This window comes from Corvus hawaiiensis, chromosome 14 (genome assembly GCF_020740725.1).
Source record: "Corvus hawaiiensis isolate bCorHaw1 chromosome 14, bCorHaw1.pri.cur, whole genome shotgun sequence".
Classification (NCBI taxonomy): domain Eukaryota; kingdom Metazoa; phylum Chordata; class Aves; order Passeriformes; family Corvidae; genus Corvus; species Corvus hawaiiensis.
The window spans coordinates 17,443,703-17,459,555 of record NC_063226.1 but is presented as its reverse complement, the minus strand read 5'-3'; the positions used below and the strand labels follow the sequence as shown (position 1 = coordinate 17,459,555).

General features: G+C 36.1%; 1 long non-coding RNA gene across 9 annotated transcripts in view; it reads right to left on the bottom strand.

Moving 5' to 3' along the window:
- Nucleotides 1-15,853, bottom strand: part of LOC125333040 — a 181,655-nt gene that overhangs the window by 58,968 nt on the left and 106,834 nt on the right. For 4 of the 9 annotated variants that reach the window (XR_007206728.1, XR_007206729.1, XR_007206737.1 and 1 more), the window contains one exon: nt 438-2,780. The exons of 3 other annotated variants lie outside the window; for them this stretch is intronic. This is a non-coding gene — a long non-coding RNA (uncharacterized LOC125333040). Of the gene's footprint in view, nt 1-437; nt 2,781-15,853 lie in introns of those variants that run through there. 2 more of the 9 variants (XR_007206732.1, XR_007206731.1) reach the window with 1 other exon arrangement.

The window sequence follows — 15,853 nt, the reverse complement described above, 5'->3', positions numbered from 1 at the left end:
ATTGTAATTTAACGAGTTTTTGTAGCGTGGCCAAGGAAAATGCTGCATAACCATCCTTACAGATTCTTTAACAAAGTCCAGATCAACGAGTTAATGGTGTTCTAATACTTAAAAGACAGTAAATTAATGAATATATTTTGCCCATCCAGTACAGGTGGACACATAGCAACAGTATAATGGTATTAACTGGGCCCAAAGATGGGAGGTTTTGTTAAAAGTTCTTGGTATGCATTGACCAGACTGACCACTGGAAGAAGCACTGAGCCAGTAAACCAAGTCTCACATGCTAAACCAAATAAAGACTTGTTTTTATAGTCAAAATATTTTTTCATCTGAGGAAAAATTTTATTTATTTTATTTCCACATAAAATAAATATTTATTTACTTATAAATAGATATTTATTTATTTTATATATTAAAAAAAGATTGTGGGGGAACTTATGCTGGTGTGGCATTTCACATAAAAATGTTTTGTTAATGTCATTTACTGAAGGTGCTGATATACTATCAAAATTTTCCTGTCAAACTATCAAATTGATTGAATTATTCTGTATGCACTTGAGAGATTTTTAACGCACTGTTGACCCAAAACATGGCTGAACCTGGCCTACATATTTTTTTAAATGTAAAATATATTTAGAGGGTTTGGGCTTCTTCAGTGGGCGTTTGTCTAACTTTGGCACTACAGCTTGCTTAAACTTTCATATTTTTTTTCAAAAGGCCTTTTTGTATTGTTCCATGCTTCTAGAGTACTGCTAAATACATGGGAAGAGGAATGGAAATTTTGTTGCAGCTGTTATTAGAGGCATTATTAGAGAAAACACTTGCCTGATGGGCAAGTGCAGTGTTTACCTTTGCTATTTGATGTAATAGGATTCCAAAAGGAAACAGGAGGCAGAACTGTTCACTTGAGTAGAAGGATGAGGAGCAAAGAGGGATTTGGTGGTTTTTGGGACTCAAAGCCTTGGCTCCATGCTTAACTGTAATGAATTCATCACACACTGTTGTGGAGATCAGATTCAGCTGCAGCTGTTACAGCTGACAAACACTTCACTTTAACTTTCATGGTGCTGCTTTTGAGTTTTTGTCTGCATCAGAACATTATAAACAAACAGTTCTTGGAGTGCCACATAACCATGCCTAGGAACAGAGTATCATTTTAAAACCAAAACTTGGTCTGAACATGAAAATGTGAAAGGTAATTAAGCCAGTTGTAAATGTAACTGGCTTCCAAACAGTTAATTAAAGTGATCAGACATTAATTACCAGACCACTTATAACTAAAGGTGAAAACACTGCCACCTGTTAGTCAGTAAAAATGCCTCTTCAAAGCAATGCTTTATGTGCTGTTATGTCCCTGACAAACATATTTTTATGAGCCTGATCATATTAACAAAAAAATTAATTGATTTCTGGTAAAATCTCTCTATTTGCCATTGCATGTTCAGTTCTTCATTTACAAGAATTAATAATTGTAAGAATTAATAGTTATAAGAATTAATTTCTCAAGCAAATCTATAATTATTACAATTCCTGACCTGAGAAGAAAGCTGCAAAGTATTAAGATCAGTTAGTCAGTAAACAGTAAGTGGTTTCAATTTATGATGATATTCTTAGCTCCAAGAAAGGAGAAAAAATGAATCCTTTGCATGAGGCTTCCTTCAGAGTTATCACTGTACCTCTTTATATAATGCTATCAGATCAAAATAATTCTTTGAAGTAAATTTGTTTCACACCTTTTGTCAAAGCAGAAAAGAAGGGGGAAAAAAAATACTGAGAGCTCTATGAAGCCATGATACATTTTCTCTCAGATATCCACAGCACTGTGAACTTTATAGGCAATATTACTCATAAAAATTTCTTTTTCCTAGTATAGTTGCATTGAATTTTGATTCTGTAATCCTGCACTGATTTGTCTGAGCTATTTTTCCTTGTAGTTTCCTTACTTTGTTTGAAATTTGTAATGCTGCACTCTTCTCCCTGCCAACAAATTATAATTTTCATGTGGAAAGGGAATTTTTCATTTCCGTAGCACCAACTTCCTGTACACACAGAGTTGTGGCTTTCTAGGAACTGGAAATGACTTCATATAATCTTCTTATCCTTTCCTGACCCTTCTTCCAAAACTGAAGCACTGAATCTCCTGCCTGGTCTGACTTCAAAATTAGTGTTCTTAAACTAGAATTTCACAAGGATCTATAAAAGTGAGATTAAATGGGAAAGGAACTAAAAGCTCTTTTGTTCCACTGATGGAGGGAGAATGGGGCTTTTTGTTAGTTTGTTCATTCCCATCACTGCTGCACAAACATGAATTGTGAGTCAAAAAGTTTCAGGGCTGTTAGAAAATGAAAGTTTCATAAAATTGTCTGCAGAAATGTTCTAGGGCTCTGTTTGGGAGAGACAGGATGGGATGGATTAGAAGTTCATCTCAGTTGCATGCACAGGAAGGAAACATCGGCCACCAAAGCACAAAACCAAAAACCCCAAACAGCTTTTATGATAATAGTAAATTTTCAATAAACTGCAAAACCTTTCATATTAATACATGGCATTATGCAAATCACCTGCCTCTTCTTTGAGCAACTATCATGGTCTGCTCTGCTGGGAAAGGCTGAAAAGACTCCCAAGGCAATGGTAAACATTACCAGAATGATATTACAGAAGATCTAGGACTTAAAATCGTGTCTTCTGTGCTCCTGTGAAGTGTTATCTCTGACTGTGCTTCAAGCCTGAGCTGCATTAAAGATGCAACAGGGAGATGCAGCAGACTTCAATGAATTCTGTAAGGAAAGTGAATAGGGAACAGAGTTGTCACATACAGTGATTTAATTGGTTGCCTCTAAAATTTTCAGACAGGAGATACTTCTTCACACAACACTTAACTTTCATATGGAAAGCATTGCCATGGGAAGCCTTAGAAGCCAAAATTATAATTACAAAGCAAGAAATGAGACAGATGAGTGGAGGCTAAATCATTTAGAAACTAAAAACTAAGATAGCCCAGCTACAACCTCCAGTTGCAGATGTCCCTAAAATTTAAGTTTGTCAGCTGAGACATCATCTGAAATTAAGGCCCACTTTACTCATGCATCTTTTGAGTTTCCCTGAACTGACATTGTGTTAGACACAAAGCTGAACTAAAATTTTCCTCTTCTAGCACAGTTGTGCTCTTAAATGTGTATGTATTTCCATGCTGTTTCTATACTATTCCTAGACTCATGGACTTGAAAAGGCTTAAGTTGAAAAAGACCTTTGAGTTCATCAAGTCCACCACTAGGCCGTGTCACCAAGCACCATTTTTGTAATGCTGAGAAAGCCAAATTATTGCAGTGCCCTAATAAAATGCATTCAAAAATATGTAGTTAGATTAAGGCAAGTAATTGAACATTTTCTTTGGATACCAAAGGGAAGCAGCACTTTAGAAGTTTAATTACACCGCAAATCAAAGTAGAAATCCATTTTTATTACAGTGCCTAGAAGTTTTTCCAGATATTGATATCTGTACTTCAGATGTAAGTTTGCAAGCCTGCCATGACCTGTTGTGTAGGTTAGTGGTGTAATGCAGTTCACTTTATTGTCTTAGAGCAAAGTCATTCTGTACTGGCTACAGTTGCCATTGGGAATGTAATCACCTTTTTCAGTTGTTTCATTGCTTTAACTCAGATACTCAGAGATTAAGGGGTTTCCTGTCTCCCCAGATGTTTTGAAGACTAATTAGTGTTTGCAAAGCTATTTAAAGACAAGAACTGCTGTTTCCATGGTAGTAAATATGGTCAATTAATGTTTGTGTTGCATTTACTTTGCAATTTTTGAATTAGAAATAAGGCATCAAGACATATCACTGGTCAGTGTTCCCATGTGGCTTTCAGCTTTGAGAACCTATCCTGCTTGTACTTTACTATGTCAGGATAAAAGCTTTTTAATTTTATTCATTATTTTAATGTCTAATACCTTTATATAAATTTTAATTTTGACCAACCAGAAAATTGTGATTTACTTGGAAAGGAAATATTAACTGAGTCAGAGCTGAAATTAGCATTTTTCTTTAGGGCCACTAACACTCTGAACACTGTCTAGTGATGCAACAAGTCAGAGAGAACACTGACTGCAATCACACATTGTTATCATCATAGGAGACACTAACAGATTCTCCCTGCTAATGGCAATAGAGATTGTGATTTTCTGTTGTAAAGCACAAATCCAGAATTTGAAACCACGGAGTGGAAAGGTGCAGAAGGAGAAGGAGGAAGAAGGAAAGGAAGACTTTTTCCTGGTTCTCCACATGTCCTAATAGGGAAGGCATGGTCTAGTTGCAATAAAGATGAATAGGTATGTTTTAATTTCAACACTTAGCTGCATGCTGCAGCTGTGATTGCATCAGTAATATGAAAAGAGCATAAATTGGCATGCACTTTTCCAAAATAATTTAAAGTACAGAGAACCTGGTCTGTCACCTGCCAGTCTCAGTGTGAATCTAATTTGTAATGATAGACCATATCCATCCCCACTGACTATGTCATTTTTTTAATTGCAGTCTTTGTTCAGTCTCAGCATTTGGCTGTCACATCTTTAAGAAAAATGGTCCAACTGTTTTGCCATTTGCTCTAAGAAATAAGTTACTCTCAGCATATGGAAGCTTTCACAAACAATATGCTTCCAGTTTACTGTGCTTTGGATTTCTCCACAGAAAATTGGTAAAGCTAGTGTGAGATTAACTAAAAATGCTGCTGTCCATATCAGCAAAGCCTGAAAAAACTTCTTCTGCACAGGAGTTCGCTAAGGAGAAGGATTTAATGTGCATCCTACTTCAACTGAACTTACTATAATGAAACAGCACAGAAATAAGAACGACTGTACTGAAAGGCAATACATGATAATGAAGAGATGGCACCTCCCAAACCTGTCCAGTGCCCCTGGATGGCATCCCTTCCCTCCAGTGGGACTGCATCACACAGCTGGGTGGTGTTGGCAAACGTGCTGAGGGTGCCCTCAATCCCACTGCTCATGGCACCAACAAAGGTGTTAAACAGTGCCAGTCCCAAATTCATGGTCACTGCTTCCAAGGCTGTATCTAAAATATTCTGAAGAGTTTCACAGTGTAAGGGTCTGTAAAGGAATATCTTCCTGTTACTCAAAGCTCAACACTGACTTCATCCAATGCACTTTAGTCCTGTGTTAGAATGAGTAAATTTTCTGTGTCTGTAAGTCTGCACTTGAACGTTTTTCAAGTCTGTTCCTCCTTAAGGGAAAAAGCATTGAAAAGGAGAAAACAGGAACAGTTTGTTTTAATAATTTTAGGCTCATTTTTCCACCTAGTCACTAATCTATTTCCATCAAACTCAAATTATTTAGTAGGAATTGCTTTGATTTTAAGTGCTTCTGGTCTTTCTTGACATGTGACATTCTTCAGTGTGACGTGCTGCTTTGCTTGAAGAACATCAGTAACAGTATTGGTTCTCCAGGCTGATAGGTTTTCTTCACAAATGTCAGATCAGTTGTTTTCATGTTATGTAATTTATCAGCTTTTAATTTCCTCTGGTATGGTAAATTTTTTTTGTAACTTTTTTGCTGCATATTTCTATTTATAATTTTATTTATGTTCAAATACTATTGTCTGAGAATAATGAAAGTAGAACATAAGTTTGTGTAAGCTTCACACAATCCAATTTTTTGATAACTTAAATTTGCTATTTTGCAATTCTGAGCAAACATTAATTTTTATATAGCAGGGTTTAGAAGTTTATTTTACACAGTCATATTAAGTTTCATTTTAATTTTAACAAGCCAGAAAAAGAATAGGCTGGAAAACAGATGTGTTTCTCAGAGCATTCCTCTTGGAGAGTGTTTTATCTTAGGTAATAAGTCTGACATTTCAAGGCATAGTGTGACATTTTTCATATATAGGAGCAAAGGGCCATGATTTGCTACCCTTCTGCTGCTTTTTCATTCAGTATTAATTTCAAAGGGGACATTTCTTGACTATGTTTCAACCAAAAAAATGTCTAATAAGGAAGGCTGAAAATGATGATAAAATGGCGATACAGGCAAATATATTATTTTAAGAAGGTACATTTCTTGTCAATTCAATGTTCAGTGAATATCTTCATGTTCCTCTAGAAATTCATAGACAGAAGCTGAATCAGAGAGAAACTGGATCTCATCTGAGAGGAACTCATCAGTGTTTAAAGTAAATTAGATAAAAAAATAAACAGAGTTCATACTAAAGCCTCATGTTTCTGTGTTTAAATCAGTCCATAGGTGGCAGGGAACTGAACTCTCTGAGAATGGATGAGTTTCCCATGTTTTCCTGAGGTGTGATTCTGGTGCCTGTTTCTGACATATTTATTTCCAATCCATATGAAAGAAAATATCTGATCTGAGATGTTATGTAAAGGTGAAAACTTGAGAGTGTTCTTTGACTAAGGTAAGCAGTCCTTAGGCATTAAATTCATCAGTTGTGGAACTGATTTTAACAAGAATGACCTGAGGAAAAAATCATTGTGGCAGGAAGTTAAGTGGAAACCAGTTAGTGGTAGAAGTGAAAGGAGTTTTTCTGATAGCAGGGTGTGACAGGATGACTGACAGTGTTATGAAATGCAGTGCCACCTTCAGGGTATCACTGGCTGGACAGTCTTTTCCATCAGCAGCTGTAAAGAACATAATCAATCGGGAGGAAGGGAAGTATTTTTGTGTTTGAACTGAATCACTGTGTAAAATGGCTGTAGGGAACAAAGAATGTAATGACATGTCTGGGTTATAGAAGAGCATCTAGTAAAGCAAGAGTACAACAGCCCTCGCCCAAAAGCTTTTAAAGCACAAAACCAATCAAGTTAAAAGAATAATGTTTCAGCCTTAGTACCCTGGGCCTGCTTTCATTCCTGTTCCAGAAGAGATTTACAACTGATTTCAGCCTCCTTGCTTAGTCATTCTCATGAAATATATTGTAAGCCTTGTCTCCCCCTCTATAAGTCAGAGAAAACTCTTTTAGTCAGCAGGGCTTAGGTAAGAAAAAAGTTGACTGCACCAGGATTTTCTAATTGAAACTTGATGTTGCTCTTCCTCCTCCATCTTTGACTGAGCAATAGTATTTGCTCCATGGTGCTGAAAAAGATTTAAAAGGAGGGCAGTGCTAATACTGGTCTTGCTTTAGCCTCAGACTCGTGAGAATTGAGAACAAAAGTGGGCAGACATCAATCAAGCTTAGAGAAGATGAGTTCTGCAGAGGCTCACACAATGGTAAGTAGGCATCCTGAGCATGCTTCTGAAGAGGCAAAATCCAGTTGGAGTGGAAGGCGAAAGGGTGAGTATGAAAAAAAAATCCAAACCTCTGAGGATGCATGCTCAATGTCTGTTTTAATGGGAAATTTGAGAGTCAGTCATTATTTCAACAACCAGTTCAGGTGAATGAGCTCCCTCATAGGTCTGATCAAGGGCAGAGTGGGATTCCTACTGTGCTGTGTAAAACATATCTTTATTTTGCTCGTAGACACACGATATTCTTAATTTCTTTGAATTTCCTTGTAGAATAGCTCTCTGATGGGAAACAGGCTCAATCCCTGTGCTCCTTGCATTGCATTTCTTCAGCTCATAGCCTGAGTTTTTCAGGCATAGAGGATGAATGGGGAGGATGTGTGGGGTATTTGGGGGGGGTTAATCATGGAAGGAATTCCCATCAGCTAGAGAAGAACCATTTGGTATTTTGGCCATGCCTGTTCCAAAATATGCATTATTTGAGTTTGTAATGCCACATATATGTTTTGACATAGGAAAAGGCCAAATCTGAAGACCTATTTCAGCTCTTGCTAGGAACTCAAGATGGTCTGACTGAATTTAACCTCACAGACAGTTTGATCAAAATTTGTCTCAATTCAAGCTTTATCACATTTCATTTCTTTGCCTTTGCTGATCAAAGCAGGACGTTTGGTCTGTGAGCTTAATGTTGCTGATTGCTGTGTTGTAAAGTGGTTTCATGTTCCTATGTTTTAGGAAGAATGACTTATAGAAGCTGTTAGAAAAGCTTCAGGAAAACAGGAAGCCATTTTAATAGAAATAGGCAGAATGATGCACTTTCCTTTTGAAGGAGAACTCTCACAGAAGCCATCGAGGTCATATAACTTACCAGTGGTATTTACAGTTAAATATAAAGCATTTATTTATTTAAATCTGGACACTACTAAAATGATAGTGAAATAAATCTATGGTACCAGAGCTGCTCAGTATTTCTGTGTAGGGTTTCATAGTTGCATGACATCCTTTATCAATCTGTCAGCATTGACAGTGATGTGTGTTTGTTTTTCCAAATATGCATGTGTGTATTATAACCCAAAAACTGCATAGCAGAACCCGATAATTTTATACACTGATCTGGTCTTCATAATCTGTGAGTAGCTCACTGCACAGATCTGGTGCTTCATCTAGGCCCAAAGTATCTTTTAAGTGGGAAAAGTTTTATAGAGCATTGGCAAATGCCTTAGTTCAGGCATTGGGCTGTGGTATCTCTTAAAATATAATGTTATTATATACCATTTATATGTTTTGTAACACATATTACTAGTGCTCCTCCCGGACTCACAAAATTATCTCTACCTTCTAAATCTGTCAATAACAGAACTGTAAATGGTAAATCATATTTGGTAATATAATTAGTAAGTTTTTAAGGGTTTGACATTTTCCATCTTCTGCTATTTAAATTGATTTTTATATAAAGCAATTAAGGACATCCTTTTTCCATTAAGGAAATTACATTTAACTTCTGTTGTGATAATGTATGTTATATATAGAAGAGAGAAGGTACTTGAATTTTACTTTTTTCCCCACAAGGTCATTTTCATTGCTGGTGGTGGTGGTGTAATTTTTCAGAATAAATATATTAATAGGTGGTGCTCTTAGCACAAAATAAATCAGGACTTCAAACATGAATATTTCTTTTGACATAATTACTGTCATGAATGAGAAATTATTTTCATTCACTAAACAACTTTAGGCTTTTGACAGATTAATAAGCAGTATGGAAAGTGTCACCTGAAACCTATAACATGAGCACTTTACTTTCTTGTCTGAGATTACTGCTTATTGCTGGAGTTTTCCATGACACTTCATTAGGATGGTGGCAGACATAAATAAATATACACAGATATGATGAAGAGCTTTTGAATGTATGTGCATTTGACATCGAACTGTTTGGAACAGAGCAGTGTGAGAGTAGCAAAGAGATACTCTGGGCAAAGAGAAGATGAAAATAGCCCTGCTTGAGATGACTTTGTTTCCTGCAAAAATGCTTGAGGAACAAGCATTTCTTATTTTTTTGTTGCTAATCTCAGTATTTCTTTTTACAAACCAGTGTTTATTTTGTTCTTCTGTGCACTTCACGCCAAGGCAAAGCACTGGCATTGATTCCATAATGATTGCAATTAATTGCATAAGTTACTGGCAGTGTAACCTCCAACTAGGTTCTGTACAAAAGTCCAAGGGAGATATTTTTGTCCTACAGCTTAGTCAGAAATTTAAGTGAGAACATAATTTCTTAAGATTTCTGCTCCGTGATTTGCTTCAGGAGAACAATGGTGAGGAACAGATTAAAATTATACTTTTATGAGTTTGCTAAATTTTAGATTAATCCACAGGCACTAATGGTGTCTGTAGCTGACTCTGTCTGACACATACACAGAATCGTTTTTTCCCTGTCTCATTCCAGATTAAAATATTCCAGAGTATTCCTTAACACACATGGAAGAAAGTCATAAACTATATCATCTGAATTTGGCATAAAGCAGGAGGGGCTGGCTAGGTGATCTCCAGAGATACATTTAAGTTTGAATTATTCCAATATTCTGTGATAGATGATTAGTTTTAAAGGAAAAATATCTATATTTCTGAGAGAGATTGCTCAATTCTTTCTCAATATGTTCTTATGGAGTAGTAAACAAAGATTTATTGAACATAACTATTGTAGAGCTGAGGTTAATGTGAATATTTTACCCCTTCACTTGACCTGAAGGAGATCTCTGTGCACGGCACTAGTGAGCACCCAAGAGCATTAAAATCTCTGTTAAGGGAGTAGGAGTGTGTTTTGGGGTTTTTTCCTGTCTTATAGTTTTTATTTATTTTCTTTCTTCTTTAATTTTCTATTTTGTTCTTGTTATCTCAGAATTCACAAAATAACAGTTTTTATCACGCTGAGGTAGCTTTGGAGACTTGCTCTCAATGAACATGTCTTTTTTTCCAGTAAAAATAGTTTGCAAGGGATCTCATCAGAGTTTATTCTTGATGTTATTATAATATTTTAATACATTCTGATACAGGGGGAAGTTTCATATTCTTGGAAGTAGCTTGGAAAACTTGTGACATGCTTGGTCCTGCCACACCAATTGTTATGATGCATATTTAATAAGAAATTCCATAGGAATACATGTTCATCAGTGGATGAAGCTGCATGCAGAGTTGTAGCTCTTTTTAAAAACAAGGTTATGCTGGTAATAGGTAAACAAAAGTTTCAGTGGTGTTCAGCTCATCAGACTTCTGTACTAGGTATGCCAATCTTCATTAAGGTACATTGCATAGCTGTCCTGAGGAAAAAATATTATGAGCATAATTTAAAATGCTCTGTGACTGCCATAGAATCCCAAATGGCTTATTCAGCATTCTTCTTTGAATGGTTTTGTGGTTTGATAATCCACTTAGTTATTTTAAAATATCTGTGGACAAGAGCATCCTCTTTGAAGACAGTCAGAAAGTAATATTGGATTATCTTCTTGATAATAGTGCCAGTGCCTCAATAATGCTGGTAGATTTTTTTTTCTTTATTCCTCTTAATTGATCCATTTTTTCATCCTTCTACTCAACCACAGAGACAGATGGAAGGCTGTTTTCTTTTTATGTGGTTATTCCACACTTTGGCCTCAATTTTTTTGGAGAGGGTTGGAATACCATTAACAATCTTTAGTTTTAGCAATGTTAGTAAGAGTGTGCCTACATCTATGCTTCTTGTATTTTATTTGAAGTAAAAAGAATATTTTGTTTAGGTCCCAGACCTCATCTCTTCTAATAATAGGATGGTGGCCTCAACTAGAAGGTAGGCATTAACTTGTTGCCATTGTGGTTTATTTTTTTTTTCTTTTAATAACAGGAATCAATTTAATGGAATTCTTTTTTTCTTTAAAGAAAAAAGGATTAGATGTTGCTTATTTATGGTTGACTTCTATGTTAGACTTTAAACTACAAAGCGTTTCATAGAAACACACATTTCAGTTTGGTGAATTCAGTGAAGTGAAACTGGGATTTTCAGTACATCGTGTCTGTGAATACCTACATGGGTAATTAATTACGAAAATATCTTTGTGAACTAGACAAGTCATTCTGATTCAGTATTGTAAATGCTGTTTTTTACAGGCTTGTGCTTCTATTTTCAAACTTGTCACCCTGGTGGTCAAGAAGGCAAGATACATTTAAAGTTCATATTGGGTAAAAGGAGATAAAAGGATAAAAAGGAAAAAGAAAACAGGAAAAAGATTTCTCTTTAACCACACAGTGTGTTATCAGTGTTGAACTCTGGAATTTGAAGCTGTTAAGGGCAAAAAAATAGAGGCAAAAATGTAAATGAGAAATGTGTGTAAACCTAGCACAAAGAAAAATACAGAAATATTGTGAAATGTAGAGCCAACAACCTTTAGAGACTTTTGAAAATGGATAGATGGAGGATGATTATAGTTTCAGGTCTGGTTGCTTCCTTAATTTTCTCTAGTGTTGGGTGCTGATGGAGATGATGTAGTAGGAAGGCCTTACTTAGTCTAGTGTGACAGTATTTCTGTTCTCAGCCAAAATCTTAAGCAAATAAATAGGTGACCTAGTTTCAGAGTACAGTAAAGATTGAGGATAGGCACAGACAAGGATGTAATGTTCTTACTCAGGACAGGACCTAAGCTTGCATCTGCACTGAAACATCTAAATAGGACTCTTCGGCTCTTTATATCCTTCCAGGCTGGCAAACAATCAAGTGCTTTGCAGAACTGGTCTGAAAATACCTCAGCCCTAGAGTTGTTGGACATGTGAAATTAGGTAGATAATTTAGTCAGGTAGGTTTGTTTATTTTTTTTACTGCTGCAGTTACATCAGAGTTAAAACCTGTCTTCCTTCTGTTTTCCATACTAAATCAGTAGGTTACATCCTTGCCTTGTGCATTCCCTGTACAATGTTTGATAACTGCATTAATGAACAAACATAATGTAGGAGCAAAACCTGTTGGGAAGAAGTGAAAACAAGATCTTGCATCTTGAAAAGTGCAAAATATTTCAACTTAGTGTCTCATCATTCTCCATGAAGTTTGTTGTCTATTTTGAATTCACAGAGCTCCTGTTCTGACTCTACAGATGGAGAATGAGAGTTATAGATGGAATTAATTTCATTGAGAGAGAAAGAGGTGCTGACTCCCTGCATTTTATTAGCACGTGGAACACTGGGGAAAACGTGTTTGTTAATTCACTTCAGGAGGGGAAACTTGAAAAATGTCATGTACTTTGGGCTTTCTTTCTCCTACTATTGCCACTTTTCTTGAGAAGTTACTACATATTTTTCCAGAGCTGTCTGTAGAAAAATAATGAAAACCAGAATTTATCTTCAATACAATGGAATTTCAAAATATGTGAACCAAACACCTTTGCAGTTGTGTCATTTGGCTTTAATATTTTCCATTCTCCAGAAAACTGTCCCTATTTTTCCCCCCATTCTTGAAAGAAAAAGGCTGCTGATAATTAAAACTAGTTTCAATATTAGTTTGTGTCTCCAAAACAAGTAGATGAAGTCTCGTTTCCTTGGATCATTCAGTAGATGAAGATGAATGTCATTGTTTTTCCATTTAATCTTCCTTTTAAAGTTTAATAATTCATTGATCTTTTAAATAAGTGTGTTTAATGCCATAAGCTTCCAATATAATAAGGTAAAATAAACAATTTATGACTATTGGACTATCCAATAAAAACAATTTTAAAGTCTGTGCAAGATACAGAATAAAGATTTTCATCCTATTGCAAAATCAAAGTAGTAATTTTGATCACCTAACTGGAAGAGGGGGTTTTTAGCTGTGTGAAGTTGCAGAGGTTTTTATTCATCTTGGTTCAGTGTCATGAAAATATGAAAACAATTAACATTCTGTTTATTCAACAAGGCAAGTGAAGGAATGTATCCACTACGGAGATCAGCTGAGATACTTCCCTTTCAATAAGAAAGAGAGTGAAACAGGAGATTTACTAAAGGATTAAAATGCTCCTCTCTTTTCCTTGTTGTTTCTGTATAAAATTCCTCTTTTCACTGGAACTGGACTTCTCTGTGGCATTCTCAATGACCATGAAGAGCCTCAAATACTTTAAGTAAAGGACAAAACACAGCATAAAAGGCCCCACATCCCAAGATCAAATTTAACTTTTGATTCTGAAGACTAGAGATAGGTGTAGGCCTTTCGTTTTCTGAGCTCTTGTTCTAAATATGATATAAATCAACTCTTTAGTGACCCAGATGGCCTGCAACTAATCACCATTTTCATTAGTGTATATTAGTAAATTAACAGGTTCATTAAGCCCTGCTGGTGCCAGCTGCTATTAGGACAGAAAGGTTTGGGGTTCATTTCTTTTTAAATTGCAGGATGAAATGAACTTTTCTGTAGCCCCATAAAGTTGTCCTATAACATTTATAAAAATATCATACCTGACTAAATGAGCTCAAGGTCTAAATACTGTTGGGAATTGCACAGCCTGCAGTGTCAGTGGGTATGGGAAATTACTGATGGAAATTGAAGTCTGCATAGATGTCAGTGCTTGTAAATTCCTCTGTTGGGTGTTAGAGCCATTGGGTTTTTGCTCCTAGATTTTAACAGTATTGAACTAATTAAACCAACATTTTTCTTCACTTCTATTTCTGAAGAACATGTAGAAATAATCCTAGTTTAGACACGAGAATCCTATTTTTGACAAGAACTAAGCTAAATCTCGATGCTGGAAAAACACTTCATCACTTTTTTGACATTTTCTTCCTTTACTCACCTCTCACAGTTTCAAAAGAAATTATTTAGTGGACACTGATAACATAGCCTAGTATGTCACTGATAAGAGAAGAAAGAAGATAACAGTTTCCAAGATGTATTATCAGGAATCCAGTAAGCTATTAACATATTGAACAAAGATAAGCAGATAAATAACTTGTGGCAACCTCACAGACTGCTGGAAAGATCTTCAAGTATTGATTTTGATGAAAGAGTCATTAATCCTTGCAAAATGCATCTTAAATTGTCTCATCCTTTAAGGAAGGAAAATCCTGGCCTTGTGATCAATACCATTCCTCCTGTTGATTTCTCTGGACCAGAATGTCATACCAAATGTTCATGAAATGCATAGTCTGAGAAGTCAAAAAATCCAGGCTTGTAGGAGAGATTGATGAAGAATGAACTTTGCAAGTAGCACCCATGGCTAGTTTATTATGGAAGGCAAAATTAAACTGCAAAGTGTTTTTACAATTTATTAAATAGTAGCATGCTTTAAGTAAGAATTTAATAATTTAATAATTTAATTAACCCTCACATACTCTTACCTAAGTTTATTCATGTAATGCTGGATGTTTGACATGATGATTTAATATTTCTCCCACAATAAAGAAAACACTGCAGTAATTAATACCTTGTCTTATTAGTCAAGACCTAACTCATTTGCATAAGATACTTCTCATGTAATTCGAGAAACGTAATCTGAGAAATTCAAATGTACTTCCTCCTCTTGAAAGAATGAATCTGTGGAAATTGGAGAGATGAGGATTTGACAGATGGACAACTCGGTGGATAAGGAGTTGGCTGGATGATCACACCCAAAGTTGCTGTTCATGGCTTGGTGTCCCTGTGGAGACCAGTGAGGTTCCTTGGGGTCGTTATTGGCACCGGCACTGTTTAACATCTTCATCTGTGTCATGGACAGTGGGATCCAGGGCACCCCTGAAAAATTTGCTGATGATGCCAAGCTGTGTAAGTCAGTCACACACTGGAGGGAAGGGATGCCATCCAGAGGGACCTTGACAGGCTGGAGAGCTGGGTCTCTGTGGACCTCATGAAGGTCGTCAAGGTCAGGTGAGTCGGGACAATCCTGAGCACAAACACACAGGCTGGGTGAATCAAGAGTGAATTGAGAGCAACTCTGAGGAGAAGGGCCTGGAGGTACTGGTGGAAAAGAAGCTCAGCTTGACCTGGCACTGAGCACTTGCAGCCCAGAAAGCCAAGCGTGCCTCTATCTCATCTTTGAAAAGCCATGTTTTACATGGCTTTTTAAGGCATAATTCTTAAATAAGAGCAACAATTCTGTTTCTCATTTAAAATGTATAATTAATACAGTAATAAGGAAATGAATCTTTAAATTCTGTCCCTAATTATATTAAAGTATTCCCAACTGTTTTCTGTGTGTAGAAGCAGCAGTTATCGAGCAACAGACGGCCTCAAATTAATTTAAGAATTTATTTATTCGTGTGCTTGTGTATACACATACCTGTGTGAAACTTTCACTGGTTTGCTTAGCCAAGGCAACCTCATTTTAGTTTCTTTTGCTTTGTGTTTTTGTTTTATTTTTCTGAATAGTTAGATGTAATTTCAGATTGTGTCAAAATCTATTATTAAAATTTTCCCTAATGTCTACTTTCTTCCTCTCTTACTGGAAGAACAATGACAGGCAGTGGTGGTTTAGGTTATTCACAGCTGTCTTTTTTGCTCATGGCTTATTAATTTACCTCACATCAGAATATAGAAAAATGTAACTGTCAGTGAGCAGTAATAGGGAAAGGGTAGTCAATTAAATCTTTGGAAAGCTTCCTAGTCCCATACTCCAGATAA